The sequence below is a fragment of the Haemaphysalis longicornis genome, unplaced genomic scaffold (genome assembly GCF_048455015.1).
Source record: "Haemaphysalis longicornis isolate Haplotype H1 unplaced genomic scaffold, Haemaphysalis longicornis Haplotype H1 scaffold_10, whole genome shotgun sequence".
Classification (NCBI taxonomy): Eukaryota; Metazoa; Arthropoda; class Arachnida; order Ixodida; family Ixodidae; genus Haemaphysalis; species Haemaphysalis longicornis.
Window position 1 is genome coordinate 143001801 of NW_027526204.1, and position 14690 is coordinate 143016490.

Sequence of the window (14690 nt, forward strand, 5' to 3'; positions counted from 1 at the left end):
CAAGCGTAGCAGGAGGCTGCAGAAAGTTAGATAGGGTGATGAGATCAAGGAGTCTGAAGTGATAAATTGGGCGTAGCTAGCACAGGACAAGTGTAATTGGAGATTAATGGGAGACGCCTTTGCCCTGCAGTGGGCGTAGATAGGCTTGTGATGATGATAATGATGACACTCCATCCAATTAGTCATTATGGCCGTTCTTTCTTTCTAACAGGTCTGTTAGCAGAGAAAAGATGAGCAGAAGGAAATCGCTCGAAATGCCACCTGCCGGAAATTGACTTAGCAGTCGGAAATTGACGCCGACGCCGGCCTGTTTTCAACTTCTAGCACTGTAATGATTACGTGTTAAAGCTAAACCCCCGTTGAAACTTGGGGTAGATGAAAAGCGTTGCAGACCAACCGATTTATTTACAATGCAAATTTTTTTGCCTCTGTGTGCGAAAATAGGGGTGCGTGCGTGCGTAACATTTGATGGATCTAAAAAAATGATAGCGGGCGCGTAGGCTCTCCTTCCCGCCAAAGAGACCGCTCGCTTGCAAGAAACCTACCTGCCCTCCTGCCTGCCTGCCAGCCAGGCAGAAGATTCTGGGGAGGATGCGTGATTTGGGGACGAGGGGCGGCCCGTCACGAGCCGCCCGGGGGGGGGGGGGGGGGTGGAGGGGGAGACGAAAAATGCCCCACCACGGCGATACTCAAGGGTACCAAAAAATGATTGTGGACGGACGGGTCGTCTGCTTAGTAGGATGAGGCAAAAGGCAGCAGCCTGCAGGGAGGCTGCCCATTGCCAGCAGATTCTGGTTAGGATGCACCGATAAGGCAGGCGCCGGAGGCACCGGGGCGCTACCCACTGGCCAGGAGGCTAAATGTTTGCCTTCCAGAAGACTGGCGAGGACGCATTATTTGGAGACGACGTTGCTGCCCGTCACTGGTCGGCGAAGGGAGTGGATCACAGGGAGGCACAAAGGCGGCTACGTAGAGCCATGCGTCACCCGCTCCTGTGGTTTCGCGTAGTTTCCCAGCGTCGGCCTTGTTGTCCCCGAGAGAACCAAGACACCACCGAAGATTGAGCGGGCAGAAAAGCGGAGGACGCAAGTATGGCGAAAGTGGTAGGGAAGGGCGAAATTTCGAGACCACGCAAGACATGCTCCACGGCAGCGCCGCCTTACGAGATAACGACAGAGTATACCGCGTGCCGTCGTGCGCTTGTTGAGGACGCGATCACTTCCTAAGACACAGCAGCTATGCACCGTCGCCGAGAAGACTACAGTTCGTGCTGCACTCAAATTTCGCATTAGCGACTATCGTAATCGTCTGCCATATTTTCTTGTTTCCTCAAGAAAACAACTGCGGTGCATAAAATTACAGTGGTATGAGACAAGAACAAAATAAAATTAAATCATAAAAATGAACGAACCTAATTTAATACAGGTAAATTTGCGGCCATAAAGAGTAATGCTTTCACATTCATACAAATACGCAGAGCCTTAAGTGTCCCAGCGTGCCATTTATTTCGCTTCAGTTAGTGTTGTAATCGTTGACGTACCTGTCACTATTTGGCCCGCATTCGTGAACGTGAGAGGGTCGTAGTACAATCCACCCGAAGGACGACCCGCAGCGTGCTGGTGGTGACGGTGACGGAGCGCGAGCGGCTGTGCTCGTCGGTGTTTATTCGCCAGCCGTGCACAATGTTTCCCACCGAGCCAGGCAGGGCCACCGAACTTAGCGGCCAACGACGATTAGGTCATGGGGGGGGGGGGGGGGGGGGGGCACATACTCGTCACACTACCATAGAAAACATTTTGCAGTAACTTGTACAGTTAAAGGAACTCTTAACACTTTCGATAAACGCGCCGCGGTGGCTCAGTGGCTAAGGCACAAAGACGCGTGTTCTATTCCCGGCCGCGGCGGCCGCCTTTCTCATGGAAGCGGAAAGCGAAAACGCCCGTGTGTACGAGATTTCGGCGCACGTTAAAGATCCCCACGTGGAAAATTAATCGGGAGCCCTCCACTACGGCGCGCCTCATCGCCGGCGTTGCGTCGGTGCGTTAAACCCGAGAATAAATAAATAAATAAATAAATAAATAAATAAATAAATAAATAAATAAATAAATAAATAAATAAATAAAAAAATAAATAAACACTTTTGATAAACCCTCACTCTTCTTCGCATCTGTAAGCACTGCGAAAGCTATAGGTATTGCAGTACAGAGCAACAGTGCGTGATTTGCTCGTCGTTGTGGATACACCTTCCATTTCTGCTTCGCTTTTGTGGCTTTCTTTTAACAAATGCGTTTTATTCTGCAACTTAAAAGCCGGCAAATGGCCGCTTCACCGCTGTAATGACGTCATTTCAGCGGTCGAAGAACGCCAAGACCGGGAAGGAGAGAAAAATATTTTAAGCAAGTTTCTAAGGCATCTGATGAGGACAGAGCAGTAATTTTTGGCTGAGGCACTTTGCGACCCCCTAATCTAAGTACGGGATGTGTTGGTTGACTACTTTCTGCAAGCACTGAAGATTTAGAAAAAAGTTGATCAAAATGTTGCAGGGTTGCTTTAGTTTTGCCAAGACAAAATATTTGCCCAAAGAAGCCTTCATTCACTTTGTTTTTGTACCGACTTGTCAAGGAAACGAAAACCAAGCACAAAAAAATTAACAGAAAAAAACACGCCTGCTTTCTTCTTCGAACCCGTTTGAACCCGTTTGAACCGGTTCAAACCGGTTCGAACCGGAACGGAATGGTGCTCCGGAACCGAACCCGAACCGAACCCAAAAGGCTTGAACCCGAACCCGAACCGAACCCGAAAAGATTCCGGTTCGACACCCTGCTTTGCTTTTGCAAGCTGGCTTTCCCACATTGTTAGTTGCTCGGTGCGACATTGGCATCTACGGAGGGAGTGAGGTTACAGCCCCATTTTATACTCCTCTCAATCGTCCTTTTCATTGCGCTGTCGCGGCCTCTGGTGGCACCGCTGAGAAGCAATTGGGTGCAAGTGGGCCGCCACTGCTGCGGAAGGGGATTGTTTATTTGTTTTACTTCAATTGTATAGCCAGCCTAAAGCTTCAAAATGAATAACTTTGCTGCAAGACGTACGTTTTCGACGTGGGAAACATCTGAACAAGCGTGCGACGCTCTTTTCTTTTTGCAGCAATTTCGCAAGCGTCAGTACCCGAGGGTGGCTATCTAAGGCTGTGGAAGCGATGTTCTCCCTCCGTTTCTTTTTTTTTTCTTTTCTAGATCTAAAAGGGAGGGGAGGGGGACACCGCCATCTCTCAGGTAGCAGCATAAACGCACGCACTTAATGTGACCTTTATGAAAATCATTGCTTGGTGATGGTATGTGTATTTCAGCGAAGTAAAAAAAAATTATACGTTGCTGCAGATTTGTTCGACTCCGCCGTTCATTTTCTTTCTCTGTTTTGTATCATAATGAGCATAAATGCATGTGCAGATTACTTCTGTGAGCGTTTTGACTGAAGCAAGCGGAGTCTAAAGCAGCCGAAGTACTAACGTATTTCTGAAAATTGCTTTTTGTTGTGCATTTTTATTTGTACCCGTGTTGTTCATCCCAGTCGCACTATTACACTTTCTTCTTTAGAAGAACTGTAAGTTTTAGTATTGGTTCATTCCTTTGAAACAGTGGCAATATCGCAGGTGAGAAAAAAGTGGTGCACAGCAACTACAGTACTACTGAAATCGCAAGCTCCTCGTCGTTTGGATCCATACATTTCCCAGCAGTGGAGGTCTATATGCAGATTACAACGAAACAAAAAATTGCGTCACCTTCCGCAAGCATGCCAGTACAAAAAATGGAGGTGCCCAAGAGGATTCGAACCATCACCTCGGAGCGGTGCGGTGTTTCTGACGCTCTAGACCACTCTGCCACGGCGCAGCAGGAGAGCCCACTCGAATGCCGCTGACACAAAGCTGAGGCTTAGCTTATGTTTTGAACTTATCTGAAAAAGTTTTCTTTATAGTATTGCTGGCCCAGAAACCGATCATTCTGTGAATAGCTCTTGTCAACTAATTAGCGTCTCTTGACCTGATACCCATAGATTGCGTTAACTTAATTATTAAGCCAGGAAATACGATCGCATATTTCAGCTCGCAATCTGCTCGCGAGTCCACCCGTCGAAAAAAATGGGCCCTTCGTACTTTTGTGTCGCGCTTTACGATAGAAACATTGGTTGATTTTGATTCTTTGTTTGGTAGATTCAGTTGATTAACTCTGCTCCTGGACTTAACGTACCTTACATTTTCTACAAGCGTGCCAGCCGTGTACGCATATGGAGCTTCGGAGTCAGCAAAGTCAGCGAAGCGTCGCCATCCACGAAATATGGATTGCATACATAGTGAGAACGTACGGTCGCTGCGTTGACCTCACGAATTTTATTACGCTATACGAACTAATAAAGAGAGGCACATTCATTGCGGCCCAAATCTTGTCGGGGCCGACTAGCCGCCTTGGTCAACGAGCCTGCAACGAGCCTTGGTCAACGAGCCTACGGCAATACTCGTTCGGCCGGTGTGTTCGTATCGTCGTCGGAGTAATATGACCAGGCGATCTCTGGATTCGGCGTGGCGGCTGGTTGTCGTCACCGATGGTGCGAATGCCTGGTGTGACACGCGACAGGACGCAAAATGGGCGTTTGTGCATGGTGCCGTGGCGGACAGCTCCTGATTTGTTCACTCCCGTTTCAAGCTTGGCGTGTGCCGACAGAAACAAAAATTTCACCGTTCGTGTTATGGTTTGCCCGACAGTTGCGTTTTGCCTTTTGTTTTCTCTGTGGGGGCCGAACCCGGTCTCATGCTTTCACTACACGGGCTCAGTTACAGCAGCAGACAGCAGTGGGGTCGCCGCGGAGCAGACCGGCCGACCCCTGCCATACTCTTTCTGGCCTTCTCCGCCAGGGCCATGCGCATGCGCAGTGGCGTTGTGAAAGAGGCGGATTGGCACACCCTCCTCCCCCAGCCGTGTGCACTCCTCGCCACGCGCGGCGCCTGCCTCTTCCCGGTAATCGCGCTATGCCGCGATTTCAGGGGGGAATCGGTGGCCAGTAGGGCGACGCAGCAGAGAGGTTATTGTCTCTACCCAACACAGCAAACACCTAATAGAGTAAAAGCTCGTTTATTCAAACTCGAAGGGGACCATAAAATTGTTCGAATTAGGCGGAGTTCGAATTAGCAGGTGGCTCTTAGAATGAATGGAAATCGCGCCGCACTCCGCTGCCAGAACACAAAGAGGCCATCTCTGGAATGTTATCGCGAACTAGGCGCTACTACACGTTTGTTGCGCACGCCACATGATCGCAGGCCCAGACTAGGGACCACGCCACAAAGAAAACCTGCAACGGCTTGGGCCGGAGCATTCGCGCCCACTGCGGAAGCGAAATAAGCTGTCGCAGAAGTGTAGGGCGTGCGCTACGCTGTTGTTTTTCCGTTTTGTTGTATTTCATATCTAGTAAATTTGGTTTGTTTTGGATTTGCAACCCATTCTAATCATGTTGGGCAGACTTCTGCAACGAGCGATGAAATCCAATTAATCCCAGTTGGAATTAACCGTTCCGGATACCGACGCGTTCGAATTATCGGGAGTTTTGCCCCATTGCAATATACACGGCTGTGCCGGGACCAGGGTGTCAGTTCGAATTAACTGAGTTTGGATTAACGAGCTTTTACTGCATAGCTAAACCATATCAAAGCAATCAAACCAGAACGCCATGTTCGCTGTTCTTCTCTCTTCACAGGTTGAAAAGGCTCTGATATATACGGCGAAGGCGGTCGTTATTTTCTTCATGTCATCACTGCGTGATCTGCAAAAACTCGTACAGAGTCACTTATCCACAAAATAGCACACAGTCGCAATGACATCTTTACCAACGCTCTGACGTTGGGCTTAACGTTCCACCTTTAGGCCGACTTGATAAGACGCCCAGAGTTACTGGATATAGACAGTTGCGAAACTCCCCATAGGCCCCATGTATCGAAAGCCGGTCTTCGGTTGCCCCCCTGCGCCGGGGCAAGCGTGCACGGGGCAAGTTGACTAGCCTGTCGTCTGTCGGCAGGACGTTGAAGCAGTACTCAAGTGCTTGCAGCTGCTGCCGTAAGTCATAAAAAGAAAAGCCGCAAAAACACAAGTAAATTTTACGCAATTATTGTGTTGTAATTTAAAAAGAAATCTTTATTGTACAGAAGAAATTTGAATAATAATAGTTTAGTGAAGTTCCGTTTTTATCTCCTAGGTGCGGCGCGCGTCGACTTGCCCCTCAGCTTCCACGCAGTAGGGGGGGGGGGGGGGGGGGCGGGGGGGGGGGGCTAGCGCCGCCGCGATTCTGAAGCGGAGTTTCGCAACTGTCTATATTGAGTAACTCTGAAGACGCCCACAGCTTGACTCACAAGAGTCTGACGTTCCTGGCGCCTCGTTAAGCTCAACGTTACAGATACCCAGCATTAAGCCTAACTCTCACCACCGGCATTTATTACTTGTGCGCTCTCCAATACATACACAGTGTTGCATACCCGCACAGCAGCGTACATTGGCCCGTATTTTGCAAACCTGGCAGCCGAGACGCATCCCACGTTCGCGCCTTTTTTCATTTAACTGCGAATCGGAGAAGTGATCAGCACGTTGGTAGGCTATGCTGGCCTAAAGCTTACCAAACTATCTTTATTTTGGACAAGAATGCATTGAATTGGCCCAAGACGGCATTTTGCTGCAAAAAGGGGTTCTTACAAAAACAAACAATATCCCCACTGGGACTCGAATTCAAGCCTTCGGCAGGGAAACGAAAGACTCCATCCCTAAGCCACTGGAGCTGAACAGAGAAGCCTGTTTAGTAGTTGCTAAGAGAATAGAGAGAGTGCTTCAAAGCAAACCAGTAGATGGCGTTAGTGGGGTGCGTCTAGGCGTCCAGGTTTCTCAATCGTGATCACTCGCAGAGTTGTATTAGCACAAGCTTTCCCCGAAATTTACCCTTCAGTGTGAGTCCCGAACGTCACGCAACGTGACGAACATAACTCCAACGCAAATACTCTACGTGCTGGATTGAAGGCAGCGATCAATTACGTCTACTGGGGGGGGGGGGATGAATGTAACTGTGGTGACAGAATGATAATCTTCAGAGTCTACAACACCCATCAGTAATCCGAAACATATATCGACAACTTCATGCAAAGCCACTTTGAGAGGCTGAGGCAAGAGTAAGACGCACTAGCGGGTATACACTGTGGAGTTCTTCATTTCACACACTAGTTATGCACCACACCGCAGCCATCCGCGCTCAACCAACAGGCCTTGCGAGCGCTGGCTGTGGACGCGTCCGTTGTTTGCGGAGACAGACAAAGGCAGGAGGCGACAAGGGCAAAACGCCAATGGCAGCATTTATTGCAGCGTGCAAACCAAATATACTCCATACAGACTAATCGTAGGCCATTTCGGTAACATTGGAAGCGAGGCATTAAATAGCGCGCTAGAGATCGGGATGGTTCGACTCACCGATGAAATACCGGGGCAGCGGGGCGCCGCGCGTGCGAACGCAGGTGCAGTTTCCGAGCTCGCCCGGACGCGTCCCTTTGTGGCGCGTTCTCCAGGCCCATACCAGTGCGCCGAAACGTCCTAGCGCTACCGCACCCACATGACAAGAGGCCGTCCTCTCGTCATGCTACATCCCAACAGACCTCGCGAAACGGTGGCGCTAGTGCTAAAGAAGTACTGGTTCTCCGGTGAGGCAGAGGGGAAAAGGGTCCACTCCACGCCGGCGACAACAAACCCTCCGGTTGTGGCGGGCTCCCGTCGCGCGAGCGAGGTGCGCTGTGCAACGCCGGCCGCAATGGAAAGCTATAGGCAGAAAGGGGTTCACGTGGAAGTCGCGATCCCTACAACACATGCGTGGTGACTGTTATTTTAGCATCGACAAACACAGTAAGGCGCGGTTCCTGTCTTCTGCCTTGGATAGCCATGAACCCGAAAGCTAAAACGACGTGAAGAAACCAGCCAACCGGTACAAGCCGAGTTTGAAGTTGGTCTTGCTAACAAAGCTATTAATACGATTACTCAAAGGAAATAATGCACTACATATCCCATCAGCAGGGGTAGTAGTTTTGTAAAAGGTGCGCTGGACATCAAATTTTACAGGGAGAGATGGCGCATCATTTTGTTAAGAGCGAAGCTCATTAGAAAATTGTAATATTTTGCTAATGCTAGCCTTACCCCTGAGACCTTCCGGAAATGGTACACCCCGTCTCTACCGCCTCGATGTCCCTTCTGCGCCTCCCCCACTCCCGCCAATCTCCAGCACCTAATTTGGCACTGCCCGAAGTTCGTGCGCTACAGAACCTTCAAGCCTCCTCCAAATACAGCCTCTCTTTACATCGACCCTCGTACACTGGAACCCTCCATGCTGGCTATAATTGCACACTTTTCCCTAAAAAGCGGTCTAGCGCGAGCAGTCTAGAGTCGTGAGCCTGCTCTCCTCACCCCACGCGGCCTCTTCAGCATTCTTAAGGAGCCCACCTGTTTTGGGTCGGGGTCGAACTGTACGCATTTAAGATGTCCCAAGTTACAACCCCCCCCCCCCTTCTATTTACCCTTCCCCCACTTGACGTAGAGTCTTCCTGCCACAATAAAGGCTACCTCCTCCTCCTCCAATATTTCGTGTCCGCAGTTAAAAATACCAAGAAATTACTAAGAGCGCGCACGTGAGCGCGGGCCTCGCGCCGACCGCCTGGGAGTTAACAAAACCAAGAAAATGCCTAACGCTCGCGTGTGCGTGCCTCGCGACCCCGCCAAGCGTACCCACTTAGGGAAACTGTCCAAGATCAACCAAAAAACCAAAACTGCAGCGTTTGCCGTAATCGTGGCAACACTTCCTCGGAACGAGGAAGACACGTCATAGCGTTCACTCGTCTGAGGTGATGTCCAATGACTATCAATGCCAAAAAAGTAACGGAAGCTCACTCTTCTAGCAACAATAATGGAGTTAAGATCGTTGCGGCAGCGAAGAAGAATCAAATCGGTCGCAATCGTGGACTTAAACCTACCCGCTGGTCGTGAATGTTGCGTACAGCTTCGCTACATTCAAGTCTTACACGTTAGTGTGAGCTACCTTCATTTTTTTTTGTTTCTGCTTAGACAACATTCCTTCCAATGTCATTTCATTTCAGTTGCTTGTGCGACTCTGCCGTACAGGATTTGAATGTGCATTATCTCAAGTGAACCTGCCAACGACTGCATTGAGTCCGCTTGCGGCACCTTCATGTAACCGGTCTCCTCTCTGGCCACCTTCCGGACCGACAGCGCTGGGTGCACGGACCGTTTCACCAGGAACTCCTGAACCTCCCACGGAAAACTAATTTTTTCGTGTATATGTCAACGTGTTCCCGTGTCAGGCCGCAGGAAAAACTGGCAAATATAAACATTTCCACCGCTGATGGGCCATCCCCGCTGTTGGTGCGCGCACATTTTTTCTGGGGTCGGGGTAACAACAAACCAACCCCCCCATTGGCGCACCAAAAAAAAGTGGGGAGAAGGGTTGAGAAGACATGAACTTTTAACATTCGCAAAACCTATTCCGTGGACAAAACGAGAAAATAATGTTTAGCTTTATTTTGTGGTCTAGATCACAAGGTTATGTTCTGTTTTGTTTTGAGCTAAAAGGCTCCGCTTGTCGGCTTTCGTGGAGAAGTGGTAGAGTCGTGAGTTTATTGGCGCTAACATCCTGCGTTCATGCACCAACAATTGCGAAGTCTTCTTTCTTTTTTCCACTAACCTGTTCTTTTAAGTCAATTCCAGGCCTTATTTATGTAAGTGTGGCTTGGTGCCTTTTATGTTGCTTTAGATGAATAAGGATCAACTATAACGCGGTACGGTCACAGAATAACCCTGAACATTACCCCGTGGTCTGGTCCACAGCATAATGCCTCAAATTATGCTCTGCTCATGATGATCCTCATTTACTGGTCCACAGAATAGGTACTGCCTTTAACATTATTCCCCGGAAGTTTCAAATATCTGACTCTGTCACTGTGCACAAAGGCTACCAATCATTATTTGCTTGTCGCAGGTGACGCAATAATTCTACGCTGCTTAGACGTCTTCTATCGCCACGATTACCACCCTTTGTGCGATGCCCTCAGAGAAAAGCACAAATTAAGATAAAAACGTAATAATGATGAAGATAGTGCGTAGTGCAATTTGATGGTGTTTTTTCACTTTGTATGGTTTTGGTCGGCCGTTTTTTTTTGTTGTGTTTGTTTCCTACGAAGCGCGGTTTTTTGTTTTGGGTGAAGGTCCACCTTCCTCAAAATAAATCGCGTGCGCCAGCATGCCAGCCAATCAAATTACAGCAGTGACCACAGCGCTGGGTATGAAAGGTACGAGGAAGAGAAAAAAGAGGTGCACACATCGAGGCCCGCAGTGGCAGGGTCGCCCGGAAGAGCAGAAAGTCCACCCGAAGCGGCCGTCACCTCCAGGACGTCCTCCCGGCCTGCATTCGGCAGTGGTCGTCATGGCGCCGAGAGAGTCCGCCGGGACGTCTGGCGCGCCCAGGAAGAAGAAGAAAGCCAGTAGCTCAGAGAGTAGTCTTAGCAGTTCTGCCAGCAAACGTAAGGCGAAAAGGCCGCGCAAGTCAACAGCGAGTGGATCCAAAGGTCAAGCGAAGGGTCGTGGTAAGACCTCAACGCGTCATTCCAAGAGCACATCCGGGTCTGCCAGATCCCTGTCCAAAAGCCGTGCCACAAAGCGCAGACACGTCACGAAAGCCGCCGCTTCCAAGAGAAAGAAGGCCAGCGGTAAAAACTCGCCTCAACCGGCGGTGTCCCTCAGCCTACAGATCTCCCTCAATATTGAATCGGAAGGGATGCCCCTCACTGACGGAAGCGACGCCAACGCGACCCTGAAAGAATTCAAGCACAAGTTACAAATTAAATGCGATTCCATTGAGATCGCCAATCCTGACGGTGGCCTCCTCATCAGCGTGGACAACAATGACAATGACGGCGCGGGCGGCAAAGGCAACAACGATGCGGGCGACGACAACGGCGACGATGCAGGCGCTGAAGACAAGGCCGATGACAAGGCTGACGATACTGAGACGGCGAAAGGAGGTATGGCTTGTAGACGTTGAGACGCGAAAGTGGCCAGTTTCATGCCACTCGCTTTTACCCGATATCTTTACAGACGTGGAGAACAAAGCGTTTTATTGAATGTTGTTGTTTCTCCGAAATATGTTTAAAATTGACATGATGGAACTAAGGTAAAGCTTTAACTTTTCACTCGCCGCTATCATATATACGGTGATCAAGGCTTAAAATGATGTAATTATCACGTTGAAGGCTGCATTTGAATTTTTTTAGACGAGGGACAATATAAACTTCCATGAGTAAGGCACGTCTGCGAATGCTAGAGTAAGGCGAAAAGTTGAAATAAACGAACCACATTGTTCAGTAGCCCTCGCAGACACTGCTATTAATCTCGTAAAAGGCCAGATCTCAATATTTTAACGTTTTATTTTCTAGTATTGCGCAAGATTAAATGCCTTAGAAATAACGAACGAAAACCGTTGTAATTGTATAACTTTAATCTGAACGCAAAGTTGAAACTGTCGCCTTATTTTGTTTGTGAACTGTAGATAAGAGTAAGATCTTGCCTCTGAGCAGAGGTTTGACTTTTTAATAACCTAGTGAGCTTTTATTACAGATGCAGGCCGCCTCGGCCTTTGTCATCTATTTAGCTCCTTGACTCTCTTGTTCGGATAAACGTTCCAGGTTGTTTAAACAGCTCTCTGAACGAGGATACATGGTTTGGGAGTGCGGAACGAACGCGGGAACTTACCCCCAAAGTTTCCCTGTTAAATATCAGTTTTGGAACTAATAATGCGACAAAAAACGTTACCGAGCCGTACCTGCCTATTTTGGCATCCACCGCAAAAGCTAGGTGTATGGAAGCTTTAAGTTGCACTGATTTCATCTTTCAAAACATTTAATTAGCTTCCCTCTCATCTTCTTCAGAAGCATCTAAAATTTACTTGAAGAGTTTGTAACGTCCCGAATGCCACTATGGTTGTCTAGCTTGGGCGGAAGCTTTCGTTTTTACGCACCCTTAATCCTCACCCCATCAAGAAGGGTTGCCTTCGAAAGGGTGTAGTTGTTAACGAAGCAGGTTCGTCTATCCAATTCCTTGAAGTTCAGTTTTAATCTTTGCCCAATTTTCTTTTTTACCAAAACGGCAGCCCGCATAAGTTGTACCCCATATTTTTATTCCGGACAAGCTCATAAATGGTAGTTTTTCTTCCCTCTGCTTAACTGCTACGGCAATCTCTTCATTAGCGTAGCCCTATTCTACTTTAGCCTGGGATCTAAAGACCCCTCCCCTTTTTCTCCTACGGTGGTGAGATATGCTTTGATGGTACGCGCATTCACACCAAAACGTAAATTTCAAATGTTTTCGTTGATAAAAGTGCTAGGGTGCTGAGAATCGAGATCACAGAGAGTAGTAGTTCGTGCAGTGATTCAAAGCTTACACATTGTGCATTTTGAGTGTATTTCTTGAAAATTAAGGAACGAAGGACAAGGACGGACAAAATAAAATTGTGAAGTTCTCATGCCGAGTTCTAAACACGTTGTTGCCCACACACACATGAGACCGCATACACATGCGCAAGCGATTGATTGTAAGGTTTAACGCACCGGCACAACGCAGGCGATGATACGCGCCGTAGTGAGGGACTCCGGATTAATTTTGACCACCTGGGGATCTGTGACGTGCGCCGACATCTCGTACACAAGGGCGTTTTTGCTTTTCGCCTCCAACCGAAAAGCGGCCGCTGCTGCCGGGATTCGAACCCGCGTCCTCGTTCTCAACGCCTTAGCCACTGAGCCACCGTGGTGGGTTCACATGCGGAAGCACACACACGCACATGCGCGCAGAGAGAGAGAGAGAGAGAGAGAGAGAGAGAGAGAGAGAGAGAGAGAGAGAGAGAGAGAGAGAGACAGACAGACAGACAGACAGACAGACCGGCACCAGCACATGGGGTGGTGGTGCAGCCATAAAGGTGATGTAAGCTTAATTTTGGGAGCAATGCATGTTTCTCGTGTCAAGGGCTGAAACCGGGAGCGGGTAATAAAAAAAAGACTCAAGGCTTCATTTTCACTAACAAAGCGATGCCACAGATTGAAAATACTTGAACAATTACAGAACGTCAACTTAACGTTAAGCGTCGCTTTACGTCGAATTGGCCTATTTTAGGCAACTGGAAGGGGGGGATTCCTTGAAAGAAGCCCGTACAAATTTCATCAATGTTTAACCACGTCGTTTTAAAATCTTGCTTTTAGTTGGGAAACTTTTCGCCTACAACTTAACTTCTTTAGCGTTCATTAAAATGTTCGAGATGTTCTCTTGTGAAACTAGGCCCTCTCCCACAAATCGCATGCGTATTCCAAATTTCTCCTGTTTGAATCGCAATTCAATTCGAGTTTTAGCAACACATTTTGCATTAGCTTTATGAACGTCACACTTACATGATTCTTGAAACCTGGATAAATTGTCAGAAGGTAGGCAATGCTCCGCAGAATCACGGTTCCAACCTCCCGAGATTAAAGATAGGGCTGTACTTCGGCCGTATAGCTTAGTTTTGGTGTTATCTTCGCTCGTGACAATTGTGAATAAGCTCCGTGTCGCTTCATTGCGCTTCCCCACGTGGACTTCTTGGTTAGCGAAAAACTGTCTAATCGTTTGTGGTTCCTGCACACGACACAAGTGCCCGGTTTCACAATCCTGGTGGGAGGCTATAGCTGTCCCGGAGACAAAATGCAGAAACGCTTGAAGCGTATCCTTAATGAGGGGGTGGTAGGAGTTGGGGGGGGGGAGGGGGGGGGGCACTTAAGGAGCTTAAGCCTACCCGAAAATGTCGTCACGAAATTCTCGGGCGGGGAAGTTCAAAACAAACTGGAGGACGTCTAATCTTCGCCGTTCAGCGCGGAACGTCGTACCGTCGTGGTACTCGGCGACGAGGAGGCTGTTATGCGTCCGGCAGACGTATCCAGCGCGCGCTACGGCATACTACGCTGACGTCAGTGCGGACGTCATCGTACCTCCTAGCGGTGCCTGCGAGCAGTGAAAACTTTCCTCTCCTGCTCACACGCCATCTGTTGGGGAAGCTCCTTACGATCCCGGAGATTTCAGAAGGCTCCGCAAGATGGCGCTACGGAATTTTTCTCTACCGGTCAACGGTGTCGACGACGCCGGTTTTTCTGCGACACAGGACCCTTAAAGTTACGCGTTAAGATTTTTATATAGGTCTACTGGTTTATCGACCTTACTGTTATAGTGGTGAAGCGAACGCGCCCGGAAAGCCGCAGTGGCCGGCCAGTTTATTCGGCCTCGAGCCCAAACGAAACCAAATAAAGCGATGATTATGATGAGCAGCAGAAGGGGACGAAGGAAACGCGCTCCATGAAGCTTATTAGAGAGGTAATTCGATGATCTAATAACCTAATATGTTCTAATAACGACTATCTAATAATCGCAGCTGGATGCTCAACCTGATTGCAACCCCCAGAGAGAGCATCCGCCTAGCCGCACTCACATTGAGAGGGGCGATGAAACCACTGCACGCTACACACATGCACAATCTCTCGTTGCCTCGGTAGCGGAAGTCCATAGGTGCAGTAAGGGGGTTACGCGATTATTAATTGGAGA